This window comes from Garra rufa, chromosome 3 (genome assembly GCF_049309525.1).
Source record: "Garra rufa chromosome 3, GarRuf1.0, whole genome shotgun sequence".
Taxonomy (NCBI): domain Eukaryota; kingdom Metazoa; phylum Chordata; class Actinopteri; order Cypriniformes; family Cyprinidae; genus Garra; species Garra rufa.
Window position 1 is genome coordinate 22,831,295 of NC_133363.1, and position 17,421 is coordinate 22,848,715.

General features: G+C 40.5%; 3 pseudogenes; all 3 read left to right on the plus strand.

The window, feature by feature from the left end:
- Window positions 1-459: 459 nt before the first annotated feature.
- LOC141331521 (uncharacterized) lies at window positions 460-1,239 on the plus strand (annotated as a pseudogene).
- A 76-nt stretch (window positions 1,240-1,315) lies between these two features.
- Window positions 1,316-4,725, plus strand: LOC141331522 (uncharacterized; annotated as a pseudogene).
- Window positions 4,726-4,813: 88 nt separating this feature from the next.
- On the plus strand, window positions 4,814-5,910 carry LOC141331523 (uncharacterized; annotated as a pseudogene).
- The last annotated feature ends 11,511 nt before the right edge of the window (window positions 5,911-17,421 follow it).

The window sequence follows — 17,421 nt, forward strand, 5'->3', positions numbered from 1 at the left end:
TCAGGATTAGATAAAACTATAAAAGAAAAAAAGGCTGAATTGAGAAAGTGGACCAGGGTGGCAGCCACTGCAATGACATTGACTAAATGTTCCACTGTTACTGAAAGGCCTCCCCCATATGTTCCTACCGCCCCTATGGCAACACAGATGCCTGTGTTCACTGTAGGTGAGGGAGAAGTACACATAAAAGGAAAGGAAGAGACAGAAATAGACAAACTAAAAACTCAGTTGCTAAAGATGCAAATAGAAACCGAGAAAGACAAGTCTAAAAAGGAAGGGCAGGAAGTGCAGCAAATGCCAGTGCAAGAACAAACCAGCCAGAGTGCTCCCCCACCACAGTTTCTACAGCCTTCAGCACCACAGCCGTATTGACAGACTGGTGTCAGTCAACAATATGATACTTATGATCCATACCCCAATTGGCCCCCAAACAACAGGGGCAGGGGAATGAGAAGAGGTATGGGAGTAAATTATAGGGGGAGGGGCGGGTCAGCTCCTCCAGCTGAGGGCTGTCACATTTGTGGAGACTCGAGTCATTGGAGAAATAGATGTCCACAGAGAGGACAACCTCCTGCAAGGGGACGGGCTCCTTTCAGAGGAGGAGCTCCACGGAGAGGGGGAGCAGTCCCAAGTGCACTCTCATTGCCTGCCAACCAACAGGTGCCCGGTCAATGCCCAGTCTGGGACCAGGCAGGTGATGCGGAGTTTTACTGACGAGGCCCACAGAGAACCAGCAGGGGAGTGAAGGCTGAACCCTACCTACAGGTGCTGGAAAATAACAAGCCTATAAAAAGCCCTAGTGGACACTGGGGCTACTTTCTCCACTGTTACAGGGGGCACGGTGGAAGAAGGAGCACTTTCATCTGACACAGTGAGAGTGCGAGGGTTCTCTGGGGAGTCAGAAAGGTGGCCACTAACTAAGCCTATTCTTGTACTCCACAGGTGCACCATCACCCTTGTTGGGGAGGGACATTTTAGTAAAATTGGGGGTAAGCATTATTTTGCAGTCCAGATGGCATCTACATAAGATTTCTAGATGGCACAATTCATAATTGCTCCACTGGAGGGGGGCTGGTACAAGGGGACACAGGGACAATGGGTTTTGGAAAAGGTGGTGGACAAAGGGGCAGATATTTATTGGCTATTGCTAACTACACCGGACATGCCAGACGTTACCAAAATTGTACAGAAATGGACATCATGGATGTCCTCAAAATTTTCACTGTCGGCCCCGGTTGATACGTTGCATTGCACTCTATAGTATGACAGGGAGGGAGATGAGGTATATATGGAAAAATTTCAGAAAGAGGCAGGGATGAAAAATGCTAGGAGTGTCTTAAAATGGACTTTTGAGGCAGAGCAGGAATTCATCACACTAAAAACTGATTTGGCCAAAGCTGCAGAACTGCAGACCCCAGATTATTCTGTACCATTCCATTTGGATGTCAGTGAGCAAGGGGCTAGTGTGAGTGGGGTACTGTTCCAAAAAACAAAACCAACAGTGCAGGGTTCTGTTGTATCTGAGCGACCCTTTGGACCCAATTGAAAGAAAACAACCCCCTTGTGCGAGATTTGTAGCAGGATTGGCTAAAAAAAAAAAAAAAAAAAATTGAACATAATGTTATTGTCACAGTTCTGTCAGTTCATGTCTGTTCTATTGGTTTCTCCCATTGTCTCCCCCTGTCATTTTGTTATCATTTGGTTTAGTCCTCGTCACCGTAATCTGTTTCACCTGTGTCTCTGTAATTAGTCACCATTTATAAGTCTGTTTGTTTGAAGAGTCTATGTCGGTCTTTAATCGTTCTATGTGTTCGTGTGTGGATGTTCCTGCTTGTTCCTGCCTGTTATTCTAAGTATATATTAAAAGATAGTGTTTATTGTAATCTTGTTTCTCGTCTCGTCCGTCCAGCACGTCTAAACTTATTACAGAAAGACCGACCGAAAAAGTTTACCCGGCACTTTCCCCTGCGTTTATTTTCCGTCTTTTTTCCCTCAGTGTTTTGTTTTTTATTGTTTGATCATGGACCCTACTGTTTGTCTCATCCTCCTGAGGCAGGAGGAACGCTCTCTTGAGGACCATACACGTGAGTTCATCTCCCTGGCAGAACATTCCCACTTCCCGGATAGCAGCCTATGCATCTACTATCACGTAGGACTGAATCCCACCACCAAGGCGCTGCTATCCGGGGAGGGTCCTCAAGAGAGCCTGCCGGACTACATCGAGTGGGTGTTGGCGTCCTGCCACTCTTCCTGGACTGTCGGCGTCATCGAGGAGGACGTCAACCCCACTCACGACCCAGAACCCAGCCAAACATCACCCCGACATGCGGAGTTACAGCCTGAGCCCACCGCAGATGGAGTGCCAGAGTCGAGAGCGACAGAGCCTGACCCATCTGACCAGGTGCGAGAGCCGGCATCAACATCCGCGACGGTGGAGTATGACGTGGAGCAAGAGAGGGCTACAGAGAGCCCTGCCCACTGCACCACCGCTGAGGGTGAGCTTGGATCCAATTCTGGGGATTTAATAGACTTCTTCTCGGATCTTGCCCAAGACAACTCATATGACTTAATTGACTTTTTCTCTGAGCCACTGACCTGCATAGACTTCCCTCCCACCCGCCCTCGTCTGTCTGAATCTGCCTGGTCCCCGCTGGTTCCGCCCAGCCGTCCTGAGTTCCTGCTGGTTCCGCCCAGCCGTCCTGAGTTCCCGCTGGTTCCGCCCAGCCGTCCTGAGTCCCCGCTGGTTCCGCCCAGCCGCCCTAAGTCTTCCAGGTCAGCAGTCAGTCCCCCAGCTCACCCTCAGCCCACCACCTGTGCAGTGGGCTCGCCGCGGGACTGCCAGCTTCCATCGGCGTCTCGGCTGGAGGATTCCTCAGCTCCGCCTCCAGCCTCCGAGTCCTGGACTCCACCTCGGCCCTTCGACCCCGCGGTTCCACCACGGCTCTCGACGCCCTCCTCTTCACCGTCGCCCATCGATCCACCAGCTCCACCGGGCTCCATCGTCTTTCCGGCTCCGCCCTGGTCAGTCGTCACCCCATCGGCTCCTCAGGACTCTGCTCCTCCGGCTGTGCCTCGTCGCGCCGTCCCACCGGCTCCTTGGGACTCCTCCTTCCTGCGGGCACAGCCTCCATCCTCTGTCGCTCCGGCTCCGCCGCGGATCTCCGGGACTCCGCCTCCGCCTCGGGCGCCAGAGCCTGCTCCACCTTGGCCCTCCGGATCCTCGGCGTCACCCCGGATCATCGGCTCTCCATCTTCGCCTCGGGCTCCTTATCCATCTGCTCCGCCTCTGTCGGTCGGCCCCATGGAGTCGGCACGCCTTCATCCACCATGGTTCCTCCCTCCGTCGGCTCCACAGTGGGCCGTCATCATGGCTGCGGTCTGGGTCGGTTCCTCCTGCCTTATGCCCCACCCATGTCCTCCCTGGCTCCTCCCTCCGTTGTCGCCCCTCTGGACTGTCTTGTCTAACCCTTGGACTCTTGTTTTGGTCCCCCTCCTGGTATCGCGTCCTCCGCCGAAGCCTCCTCCAGTGACTCTTGTTTTGTTTTCTTGCCCCTCTTGTCCATTTGTTTATTCTGTCTACGGCGCGAGGACGCGCCTATTCGGAGGGGGGCGTAATGTCACAGTTCTGTCAGTTCATGTCTGTTCTATTGGTTTCTCCCATTGTCTCCCCCTGTCATTTTGTTATCATTTGGTTTAGTCCTCGTCACCGTAATCTGTTTCACCTGTGTCTCTGTAATTAGTCACCATTTATAAGTCTGTTTGTTTGAAGAGTCTATGTCGGTCTTTAATCGTTCTATGTGTTCGTGTGTGGATGTTCCTGCTTGTTCCTGCCTGTTATTCTAAGTATATATTAAAAGATAGTGTTTATTGTAATCTTGTTTCTCGTCTCGTCCGTCCAGCACGTCTAAACTTATTACAGTTATGGGTCACATTAGTAGTGCTATCTAATCACTAGGTGGGGTCTTTCATATCTTCCTCTGCTTTCACTTTTTCGGCTGTGAGACAACAAAAGCTGTTGAAAACAGTTACCGCTCCGAATATCACTCATGACCACAAGGGTATAAATATGGCAGATTTGATTGGGGAGGGGGAGCCACATGACTGTTTTCCACTAGTAGAGAGGGACAACAAAATTAGGGAGAACATGGGTGGGATACCATTGACAGGTGGGACCATTGACGGGATGGACCTTTTCTGTGATGGATGCTGTTTCCGGAGAGCTGATGGCAGCTTGTCAGCAGGATATGCTGTGGTTAAAAGGTCAGATGTAGGGTTTGACACAGTGGTTTGTGAGGCCATGGGTGACCACCCCTCAGCCCAAAGAGCCGAACTACGGGCTCTGATCTGCGCTCTAAAATTAGCTATAGGTCAAAGGGTAAATGTTTATTCAACAGGAAGCCAATTAAACATGTCCAAGAAGCCACTGAGCTATTGCAGGCCATACATTTTCCAAATGAATAGGCTATCATAAAGTGTGCGGCGCACACAGGGGGATGGGACTTTGTAGCGTTGGGTAACGCTGCAGCTGATGCAGCAGCTAAGAGGGCTGCTGGCTACACTGACAGTCAAATGCTTTTAACAACGAGCGATGAGCAGACCTCATTGGCTCCAGAAATAACAGTTCAATATGTGAAAGCACAGCAATTGGCTGCATCTCCAGAGGAACACACTTCCTGGTTGGGTAAGGGGGGTATAAAAGATGGGGAGGGAATTTGGAGGGGTTAAAAAATGGTAAAGTGGTACTACCAGCTTCGACAGCTGTGTCAGTACTGTCAGAAGCTGACGTCATGTGCAAAGACGTCATGAAAAAGACATGACAAAGCGTATGAATTTGACTTTGAAACAAAAATTGGCAAAAATTTGTGCTGACACAGGGATGAATTGGTTGACCACTCTTCCAATAGCCCTAATGTCAGTACGATGCTCCATAAAGCGTACCACTGGTCTAACACCTTTTGAACTGTTAACAGGGCGACAATTTCCTGGGCCTTGGGCCCCTTTCAGTAAGGAGGCTGGCCAGCTGCCACATGGGGACTACTATGACAAAGTAAGGACGGTAATTAACATGTTTTCTCCCCAGAACCCCACTTTTCACAGGACTGGCAGCAGGTGACTGACGCTCCCCAAGATCAGTGGGTAAGAATGAAATTGATGAAATGAAAATGGCTGTCTCCTAGATGGTCAGAGCCCATGAAGGTCACTGCAAGGACCTCACATTGTGTTCGACTGGCGGGTAAGGGAAAAACTTGGTATAATTTGTCATCTTGTGTGAATTGTGATCCTCCTTCCAGGTCACTGCAGGAGACCAGAGTTGACCTGCAAGCAGGTCAAAGAGAGGGCGAGCAGGAAGAACAGGAAGCAGAAAAGGACACAGCAGAAGAATCAGCTCAACCATAAGAAGCCAACACAGGGACACAAAATTGTTCTAGAGAGGGTGGGAGACCTGCTAAAAATTAGCAAAGACATTCCAATTGCACACTGCATTAGCCCTGACTATGCACCAGGGGCGGGTGTAGCAAAGCAAATAAGACACAAATACGGGGTAGAACAGTTGCAGAAACATATTAGCACAGATATTAAATAGATAAGATATTAAATAGATATTTCACCTGGTAACTAAAGTGGTGGTGCAGGGACCTGCCCACGTACAAACACTTAAGAGATAGCCTAGAAAAGCTAGCCTACAAAATACAGGTACTGGCTATACCAAAATTGGACTGCGGGTTGGACAGGTTAGACTACATCAAAGTCAAGGAAATAATTGAAAGTGTGTTCACAGACGGGGACATACAAATAATTGTACTGAGCAGAGATGTATTTAAAAAAAAAAACACTAATAGTGGGATTGGGGTGTGTTGTGGGGATACTACTATGCACATTATGGGGAAAGAAGGAAATGGAAATAGCTAAGAGACGAGTGACAGAAAGGGGTACTGGGGGAGCAAAGCTGACTTTAACAAGAGAAAAGGGAAAGGATGGCTTATGGGAATTTGATCTATGTCAAGTGATCAATTGCGTAGGGGGGGGGGATGACCTGGAGAGGGTATGATGTATATGGATGTTTATGGCCCAGTACTGTGAATAAACCAAGGGGGCCATGGTGCCATACGTGGCATGATGTGTCCTGGAATACCAAGCCAGGTTACACTTTAAAACTGCTTGCCGACACCCAACCTAATTCAATTAACAACAGACTTCATCTATATAGGGGACACCAATCGGGGTGGGGTAAATTGGTAAGCAAATTGTTCGTCACCCTGAAAGATGGGCCAGACAGGGTTGAAACATTTATAACATTGGGAGTAGATGTGTCAGGGAAGGACCCATTAGGACTTATACGAATACTGGTAGAGAGCAAAAATACCACAACTGCAGCCGGGTGGTCAAGGATCTCACAAAACCAGGTAAAGTCATTAGAAGTACTGATTACAGCACTCATGACATGACATAGTTACAATGGAAACAGGGTATAAAGAGACAAATTTATGGATTGATTGGTTACATGGGAGTGCAGCTGAATTGAAACTGAGTGGTTGTCTGGCTTGTGCAGCGGCTAGACCTGAACTTAATACAGAACCAGCTCCCCTGCATCCTGAAGACAAATGGGGTTACGAGTGTATATTGAACATGACAAAAATGGCAGAACCAAAGTATTGCTCTGAACTGACCAAACTTTATCCTACTACCACTAATCTCACTTCTATAAGGGCTGCACATTAGAGAGGGAAATTATACCTGTTTCAATTTCACTTCCTCTGGAAACGGTAAGCTGATAGTAGGAAACTTCAGAGTGTCATGGTGCAAGGTAATCCACCAGAGGGGGCAGGAAATGGTGGGGTTATGGGCTAGAGCAGGTCTGTATTATGCATGTGGTACAGGTGTGATGATAGTTAGGCCCACAGAAATAACAGAAGGATTGTGCGCTACGGTGAGGATGGCTGTCCCTTTAACTTTGATTGGAAACAGGTGGAAGCATGTTGAGAGCAATCTGGTTAGGAGAAAAGAGAACCTCGCCCGTACCAGATGCCTTTGCTGGCAGATGAGGGTGCATATGATGATAAAGATGAAGAAGTTTGATCTCTTTCAGAGATCAAGAGATGGAATTGTAGAAAATACTTTTTCTAAATGCTTTTAAATTTGTGTTTTGGATGTTCTGTGCTTATGAGAAGACGAAATGTTCTGTGCTTATGAAAAGACAAAGTGTACACTATGTAACAGAATCTGTTTAGTAAAATGTGTGTGTGTAGTTGCGAACTCTCTACATTTATGTCATTTCTGAGAAACCTTTGTTTACAGGCACATAGGAGAAAAGAAGCCCTGCAAAAGTAGTAGCAATTTGAAGGTCACTTTAGACTAGACTTTTGGTCACTCTAAGAAGAAGAATGGGATGGGGCTGTATTTTCTTTTCTGTGCAGGAGCGGTTGGCGATAACAGGCTCTGACTGGAGGAGAATAGTCGAACGATATCAGGAGGAGAGACCTGCAGATCAAGAATATAAATACTTGCATTTAGTTTTGTGAGACATTCCTGGACTGCCCAGAATGTCAGATTTGATATTGGCTGTTCTGGAATCCTGAGCTCAGCACTCTTTGACTTTACTATTACAGTTTTTCTCAATTGTTAAAACACTATAACCAGTCTTTTGAACTAAAATTTCAAAACTATAACGCCATTTCTCAAAAAGCACACCCATTAACATTAAACATTAAACACTATTCCCTGCTTTGACACATGAGTTATATTTGGTGAACTGTTACTGCAAAACTCTACACACAAATCCCTACATTTCTCAGTGCTTACACCATGTGGTCATTTAGAAAGCACAAGCATTCAATATTGTTCACTCAAGTCTGCGAAGTTTGAGCTCAATTAGCACACAATTACCCAAGTGGAAACACTAGGAGTCAAAATTTAGCACACACCAATCAGAATCTTCAATGGAGATAAAAGAGCCAAAGTCAGCTTACAGTGTTTCTCAGTCACTTTGGTGCATTTCTCAGATCAGAAATGAAATTGCCAAAACTACTTGTTCAACATCCACATCATCTAGTCTCTTGTGCACATCATAAAAAGCTTCTCTTTCTTCTGATCAAGTTGTGATTGCTTTGGCACATTCATACAACTGATTATATACATTTGTCTGCGGTTTCCTACATTATCAGTTGCTATTGTCATGTTGCTCAAAATGTATTATATAGTTCTCTGTGCAATAGTCTTACCCCTCAAAACATCAAGTCATTAGCTCATCGTATAAGTCATTACCTAAATGCAAAATTTTTGATCTAGTTGTCATAAACTGTCAATCATATATTCTACACATTTCTATTACACTTTTTGTAAATTTGCCATGAATTATTCAAGTGAATCTTGACTTTCACTAATGAAGAATAATATAGATCAACCAATGATAAAGCAGTTCTCTGAAAAAGCTCAAAGGTACATCTCATGAACCTTCAATTGGAAAGCATATATAGACAGAGGACAACGCAGGAGTTACAAATTCTGACAGTGGGCTTTCTCATTTTTATTTTCACCTTTGTGCCCATATTTCCTTTTCTTTTCTGTTTCACAATGACGTTGTAATGCATTTTTTTTTTTTTTGTCAGACCACTAGTACAAGTGTAACTTTGAATCCTATTCAGTGTTTTTCAATCAATATCCCACCTATAGTAATGTGTAATTTTGAAGAGGAAGAGTAGGAGGTGAAAGAGGAAGAGGAGGAGAAGAAGGAGGAGGATGATGACGACAATGACAACATGGAAGAGACAGGAAGGGCAAGGGAAAGAAGACAAGCAGTCTCATATATTTTAGTTGATGGGTGCCAGGGTTGGATTAGGCATGCAAGAGGACTTGACCCCTGCTGCCTGGCCAGGTCTAATTTAGCCTGTGATGCTGAAGAGGTTCTTTGGCCTGTCCCAGACCAAACACAGGATGTTGGGCAGAATAATTATTTTTGTTGTTGTTTGCTGTTTTGTTCTGTTTTCTACAGTCCATTACTGTAAATTAAGAAATAAAACACTTGCAAATGCATACATTTGTTGTGTTCATCATGTGAAAAGTTTTTTATTTTTATTGTTTTTGTAGTATTGTTTTGAATTTATCTCATCAGTGTGTAAAACTGTGTTGTAGTGTGTTTTTTTGAGGATTTGTGTGTCATGTCTGAGAGCAAAGTTTGTTTTTTCAGCAAGATTGAGTTGTTTTGAGTGGAGAGCTTCATTTTGACCTCAATATAGGAAGTTTGGGGAATTGAGTTAGGAGTTGTGGATTTGTGTTTAGAGTTTCGCAAATAAGAGGCATAATTTCAAGAAATGTGTTTAAGCAATTGAGAAAAACTGTAAATTGGCTTTAAACTTTAACGCGGACTCGAACTGTTTTATTTAAAGGGCAGATAAACGGACTGGGGGGAAGTAGGTATTCTTAGAATACCGGCAACTTCCAACACTACTCAGTTCATTTAATTAGAAGAAGAAACAAATACATCAATTAAGTTAATATGTATTTATTTTTAATATATTAGTTTATAATTATTTCACAGATACTTATAGATCATTAAAATAATATTTTAAAATGGTTGTAGATCATAAAACATGTTGGTAACTATTTAAAATAGGATCTCTTTTGTTAATATTAGTAAATGCATTAACAAACATGAACTAACAATGAACAATACATTTTTACTAGATTTTCTTCAAACGTCATCAGAATAATGTCAAAACATGGCCGATGAGAATCTGTAAAGGTGTCCCTGATGCATCAAATACTATTGCCATGGCACATTTAAAAAACATACATTAAAATATTTGTTTCCTGTGTTTTTGAGGCAGATAACATGTTTAGAATTTCATTTTCCATTTTCAGTAATTTTATATCTTTAAAGTGCAGCATCCAAAGTCTTTGAAACTTTTTTCATACAGAGAACTAGTCATTCTGATCAAACACAGTTCATTTTATAATTATACAAAACTCTATGAATTAAAGAAAATTAAAAAACAAGTCACATTTTGCACAGTTTTGAGCGTGTTGAGCTCCAGGTTGTTATGACTGCACTAGACAGCCAGCTCTTTAACTTTAACTTCAGGAGCTTGAAAGAGGGGTCTTTAATGGTACAGTCATTAGTATACAGGTAGAAGAGCAGTGGGAGAGAGAACACAACACTGAGGGGTGCCAGTGCTGATAGTACAGGTGCTGGATGAGAGTTTTCCTAGCCTCACAAGCTGCTGTCTGTCTGTCAGGAAGCTGGTGATCCACTGACAGACAGAGGTGGGCACAGAGAGCTGAGTTAGTTTGGGAAGGAGGAGGTTTGAGATGAAGGTGTTAAAGGCCGAACTGAAGTCCCTGATTTATCCAGATGCTGCAGGATGAAATGTAGACCCATGTTCACTGCATCATCTACAGACCTGTTTGCTCGATAAGCAAACTGCAGGAGGTCCAGTGAGGGTCTGGTGATGTCCTTCAAATAAGCCAGAACCAGTTTTTCAAACGACTTCATGACGACAGATGTTAGCGCCACAGGTCTGTAGTCGTTAAGTCCCGTTATCTTGGATTTCTTTAGAACAGGATGATAGTACAGCGTTTGAAGCAGGCAGGGACTTCACACAACTCCAGAGACCTATTGAATATGAGTGAGAAGATGGGGGCCAGCTGATCAGCACATGTTTTCCGACAGGCTGGTGTCACATCGTCAGGGCCTGGTGCCTTTCTTCTTATGTTCTTTCTGAAGACCTGGTGTGCCTCATCTTCACTGATTGAAATGTGAGTTACAGGAGTGTGGGAGAGGGGGGTTGTTGGAGGTGTTAATGGTGTTTTTTCAAACCTGCAATAGAACTCATTCAGATCGTCTGTCAGTTGCTGATTCTCCACAGTGTCTTGTAGTTAGTGATGTCTTTCAGACCTTTCCGCACTGATGAAGAGTCACTGGAATAGAATTGGTTTCTAATCTTTTCAGAATAATTCCTCTTTGCCACTTTGATCTTCTTTTCCAGTGTGTATTTGGCCTTTTTATACAAGACTTTGTCCCCCTTTCTGTAAGCCAGTCCCTCCAGAAATTCGCGATGTTGTGATCGCGCCAATTCACGCAAATTCAGCCAATCCCCGCGATTTATTTGCGGCCTTGCAATTTCATCCAATCACCGCGACTTTACCGCAAATTACCTACAAATATCACTGCGAAAGACCGCGCAAAGCAATTCAGGGCTCGAAATTGCCACAATTTTTTTACCGCCTTTAATGCCTAAATGCATCTTTATGAATTAGGCATATAGCTAATGAAAGAGTTGTTTTTTATTTGAATTATTTAAATTATTTCTTTACAGATCCGGATGATATATTACTCTAACCTTTATGAGCAGAAATGAAGTTTCACTTCACACCAGGGGCTTCCTGCAAAGCGAGCTTCAGCATTCACTTTCTGCACAAACGACTGGATATGCGCCTAATATAGCACACATTTAGGTTAAACGATTAAACTAATATTGTGATATGCTTTAAGTTTTAAAATTAATTGAAATCGTGATAACTTGAGAGGGCTAAATTAATCTGCCGCTTGGTCGTTACTTTAAAAAAACAAAAACTTGAATTCAACAAGTAAAAAGTGTTCCAAATATATTTCTAAATTTACTTTATAAACTAAATAAACGAAAATAAATGTAATCACTTTGCTATTAAAAACAGCAGCTGTGTAATAGGAAAGAGAAAAAAGGTCCAGTTGGACTCGGGACAGGTTCTGAGCTGTCGGACAAGGTCCAGGCGAGGTTTTACAAATTTTTGGAACGAATTGTTTAATAGCCTATTTAACATTATTATAGGCTAGTTACATATTTAAATGTATTATTTATTTGATTTATTTTAGCGTTTTGTAGGCTGCTTCACTGACAGAAGTGTTCAAATAAACACGCATGTTTGTTAATAATGTTTGAGCCTCGTTTATTTTGGGTTTCAAAATAATATATGCATTTTATAGGCTATAGACATATACACAAACGTTATATATCATGTATATGTAATATAAAATATAAATACCGCGCCATTTTTTTCGTTCGTCTTTTATTTAAATAGCCTACCTTTTAGGTGTCAGTAATTACTGTGCTGCTAATTTCTTAGTTGGGAGTAATTTGTTTGAACGAATATTCGGTGTTGATGCTCTCATCTGTTGACATTTCCGAGCGCCTTCCTGCAGTTGCTTAATAAAAGCGGGCTTTCCACACAAAAGAGTGCATGTCATTAGTATGAGAAAAAAATTGTCGGGCTGGGATCGGGCTCGGACATAAATATCTTAATGCCTGTCGGGTTCGGTTACTGCTCTGTCGGACGCGGGCCGGGTTCGGACAGAAAAATGCGGCCGATCCGCACTCTAGAAAGCACGTTCAGCACCGCCGAGAGTTTCGTGCGGTCGTTAAAACGAAACCAAAAAGGAAAACGCGCACACACATTCAAAAGCAATTTTAATACCCTGCATTTGAAGAGCGACTACCCAAAGCGCTCAAATTATGTTATATAAAATATCTAGGCTGTTATTATATTTAGTATATCCCGCTATTTGCACTTTGAATATTGAAATATTAGCCTACTTTGATGATGGCTGCATATATTGTCTACACGATTAAGTAAGAGATGTGTTGTTTGTTTTTTTGTTATTTATAGGCTACACTACTGTAATTGTTTAAAAATTCAGTGGTTGCCTCTAATTTTAAATGGCTGTACCTATAATAGGGAAAATAAACATCTAGTTCATGTACTCATTTTCCTACATTCTTGTCCCTTGCTTTAGGCATGAAATAAATATATAAAAAAGGTTTTCAGGATCAGCCCATTTGCTTGTAAAACAATCAGAATCGGGCATGAAGAATCTACATCGGCAGAATAACTACCCAGCCGGCATTTCAACGTTGATTCACCGTTGAAACAACGTCAGGTACCATGGTTGGATCAACGGTGAAAAACCTTTCGGATTTGCAAAAATTTTCAACGTTGATATTGTGACGTCTTTTCAACGTGAAAGTAACAACGTTGAATCACCGTTGAAATTGCGACTTTGTTTCACCCTTTTACCTTTCGGGTTATGGTCATCTGTCGACGTTGAATCAACGGTGAATAACCTTTCGGATTTGCAAAAAATTTCAACGTTGATATTATGACGTTGATTCACCGTTGAAATAGCGACTTAGTTTCACTGTCTTACTTACCTTTCAGCAACGGTAAATACACAACTGTACGTTCAATTACAACCAGTTTGCATTTAGATCAACCCTGTACATACTTATTATTTAAAAAACAAATGGCTAGCAGCAATGGGTTTACTGTCAACTTCAATAAACTAACACATGATCAATATTATAAAACAAGTTTTATTTTGGAAACATACACTGTATAAATCAAAATAAAAACCTGTCGAAAACATTTTCCAAAAACAATACAAACACATTAATTCTGCTCACATGTTATTGTAGCCCAGTTTGTGAATACAAAGTAATCAGACTTTAGACATTATACACTACCACTCAGAAGTTTCTCACAGTAAAATTAAAACAAATGTTTTTTAAAGTCTCTTCTGCTCACCAATCCAAAGTACAGAAAAATTAAATAATATATTTGTACTATTTAAAATGTTTTTCATTTGAAGATATTTGAAAATGTAATTTAATCCTGTGATGTCAAAGCAGAATTTGTATCATTACTCATGATCAAGTCACATTAACCTTCGGAAATCATTCTAATATTCTGATTTGCTGCTCAGAAAAATATGTTGGAAACAGCTCAGTAGAATTCTTTCAGTTTGCTTTGATGAACTGAAAATAAAACAATTCTGATATAGAAATCTATTGTAATATTATAAATGTCTTTATTATCACTTTTGATCAATGTAAAGCATCCTTGCTAAATAAAAGTTTTGAAGTATAGTATATAATTTTACAAATGATTTTTATTTCAAGTAAATGCTAATCTTTGGATCTTACTATTCATCAAAGAATCCTGAAGGAAAAAAAATCTACTGCTTAAATATTGATAATAATAAATGTTTCCTGAACAGCATATTAGGATGATTTGTGACACTGATGACTGGAGTAACAGGAATAAATTACATTTTAAAATATTTTAAATAATATTAAATATTATTTTAAATAACACAAATATTATAAAGCAGAAGGAAATTATTTAATAATAATAAAAAAAACCTTACTGTTCAAAAACTTTTGACTCGTAGTGTATTTTTTTCAGATACTGAAAAAAAAATCACACAGATGTCAGGGTTTAAACTTCTCCAAATTCCTAGACCCCAGAAGGTTAAAGACTCAAAAGTTTTTGAGCAATAACATGCATATTTTGCGCTGCACAAGAGAAACCTTTTTTGACTAAAACCACTTGATCTCTTATTTGGTGGTTAACTATGGTTCTGTGAAAACAGGTTTACAAATGTGTCTCATTATAAGAGATGTGTACATTTGTGCAGTGCAAATGGGCAAAAGACTTTGAGAATGGAACCTGCAATAAGAAACCATGTCGTGGTGAAGGGATCAAAAAGCAATCGCCATAAAATTCTTTATGCAGGAAATATCTTAAATGAAATGTATTTATTATTTTAAGCCAAAATGTTTCTTCAAATTCTGATAAAAACAACAGCCTTGTGCATATATCATGGTTGTGCTTCAGGTGATCTTTGAAAGAGTCCCAGCTCTAGGTCCTTTCTGATGCTGTCCCCTCCTCTCTCCTCGACTTGTGTGCTTTCTGTGCTGTCCTGCATAAACAAAAACACCAAAAATAACATTTCATAAAATACCAGTGTTGATACTGTTAAATATCTTTAACTGAAAACACTCAATTCAAAACAAATCTTGTACAATATTTTTACTTTACAGTCCAATAACAGTGGAGTTGGAAACAAAGTGCACAACACTTCATTAAACACATTTTGACGTATTCAGATTAAAGTTTAAAACAACATGGTTTTAATCACAATTCTAACAAAACAGTATACTTAGTAAAATAGTAAAATCATATTGAGTACATTTGTATTACATTAAATAAACTTATGACAAAAGATCAATGAATCTCTACCAGAACTGACAGTGCAAAGTAGCAGATGAACAATTCCTTACCAAACTGCCAAAAAGCTGGATCCTTAATTACTCTACAAGGAGAAAGAATAATCTTAAAAGAAAAGAAATTTTCTTAAAAAGCTGTTTTTCCTTTTAAACCATTCCTTTAAACAATCTTAATTTTAATTAAAGATATTTGCCATTATATGATATTCAGAAAAGAAAGATAAAGTATGTCATCTTTAGGACTGTTATTATAGGATTAAAATGCAGTACACATCTGCAGTAATGCATGGCATTTATATCGAAAAATGTGAATCTCTAAAAGACATTAACAAATACTAGCAACACACAACAACACCAGATATATAACGTTATACGACCAGATGAGCTAATATTGCTAGCGCGCTAAATACGATTAACTTCTAACTTTTGCTGTCTGTGATGATAAAGCAGCACAAACACACACTCAAGTATTTAATTTCTGCAGTTTACATGTCCTTTACCAATTTGTAAACTCTTGTACTATTTTTTTAAAAGGTAATAATAAATACTTATTGTCTTACCTGATTTAGCCAGTGCTGTATGTTTTCAGGGACTCGCAGCTCACGTCTATTTCCTCTGTGTTCCGGTTTTTGTTCTCCCTTGGGATCTCACAATTCAAATACGCTCAAAATAAAAATATAATAGGAAAATATCAAATAATTCGGGACCAACTGAATAATTTCGGTAAGCAGCAGCTCTCATACAGTCTTCGCAGCTCACAGCCTCAGAAGAAAATGCGGTAACGGTCGAATTTTTTTAAATTACAACAGCGCGCGCAGTTTCACCTGTCAGTTTCCTGAATGACAGCCAGATGAACCAATCATGATCAAAGCAGTAAGGTAAAACAACCAATAGGAATTGTTTCAGCATGTGGTAGCGAAATGAATTTAGTTTTATTGTTGGTGATGATTATATTTAAATACACTTACATTTTATAATAAGTTTCATGAAATAATAATGTTCATAATCATTTAAAAGGCAACCATTTCTTTGTATGCTGAATCTTATGTTGATTTATAAGTTAACCTTGTTAATAATCAGTGTTGGGCACGTACCTTTAAAAAAGTAATTAGTTATAGTTACTAGTTACTTCTCACAAATAGTAACTGAGTTAGTAACTGAGTTACATCATTATAAAAGTAACTAATTACCAGGCAAAGTAACTATTGCGTTACTTAAAAAAAATCTAATTTAATATAACTATAAAATAAATATAAAACATTGTACACTAATCTACACTTTAATGTTGTTGTGGGACAACGTGAGAGACAACTATCAAATTCAACATATTATTATAAATATTATCATTACTATAGTGGAACAATAAAGCACAAATAAAGCATAGATGGTTTAGACCTTCAAATATTTATTGCACAGACCACAACTCGTCAACAAATAAGTCTAAATATAAATTATGCTTCTGAAGAAATGTACCAAAAATAAACAAAAAATAATAATAATTATTATTTAATTAATTATGTGGCGGCATGTGACGATGTGAGCACCTTCAGTAGATTAGAATTACTTGTCACCGACGCAGAAAGACTTTTTCCTCGGTATAAGTTGCACGTTACATAAACATTTTTGCCTTTCACCTCAGCGAGGGAAAAGTATTGCTTATACTTCCAGTTTGCAAAAGCTACCTTTGAACTTTTTGGACTTGCCATCGTTGTGATGTTGCCGTGGATGTTGGTGTGTGCGACTGACCGTGCGCATGCTTGTGTGTGAACACCCGCACTACTCTGCCTCTGATTGGCAAACAATGGAAATTTACTCAATCTAAGCCAATCATCGCGTTCTCAGTTACACCACGTTTACAGACACACCAATCATCATCACTGGTTATCTGTCCCGCCCCAAACCCCGAGCACACACAAACACACAACCCAAAGAAAGAGCTCCTATGGCTGAGAGAGACGCTCCTCGCATGAAAACCGCTTCAGTGTTCTCAGTTATAGTAACGCGCATTTTATTGTCAGTAACGGTAACGGCGTTGTAACGGGGGAAACAGTAATTCGTTTGATTACTCGTTACTGAAAAAAGTATCGCCGTTAGTAACGCCGTTTATTTATAGCGCCGTTATTCCCATCACTGTTAATAATTATTATTATTATTATTAATATTATAATTTAAACACTTGCTTTTGAAGGCATATATAACCATTTAGCATTCAAAATTTTATTAAAGTTGTTTTACCGTTGAAACAACAACCGACCTAATTTCAAACAAATTTCAACTTTGAATTTCGGTCATGTGTTGACTGATCTTCAACCATTGAGCATTCAACGTCACATCAACGTTGTTTCACTGTTGAAACAACAACTGACCTTATTTCAACCAAATT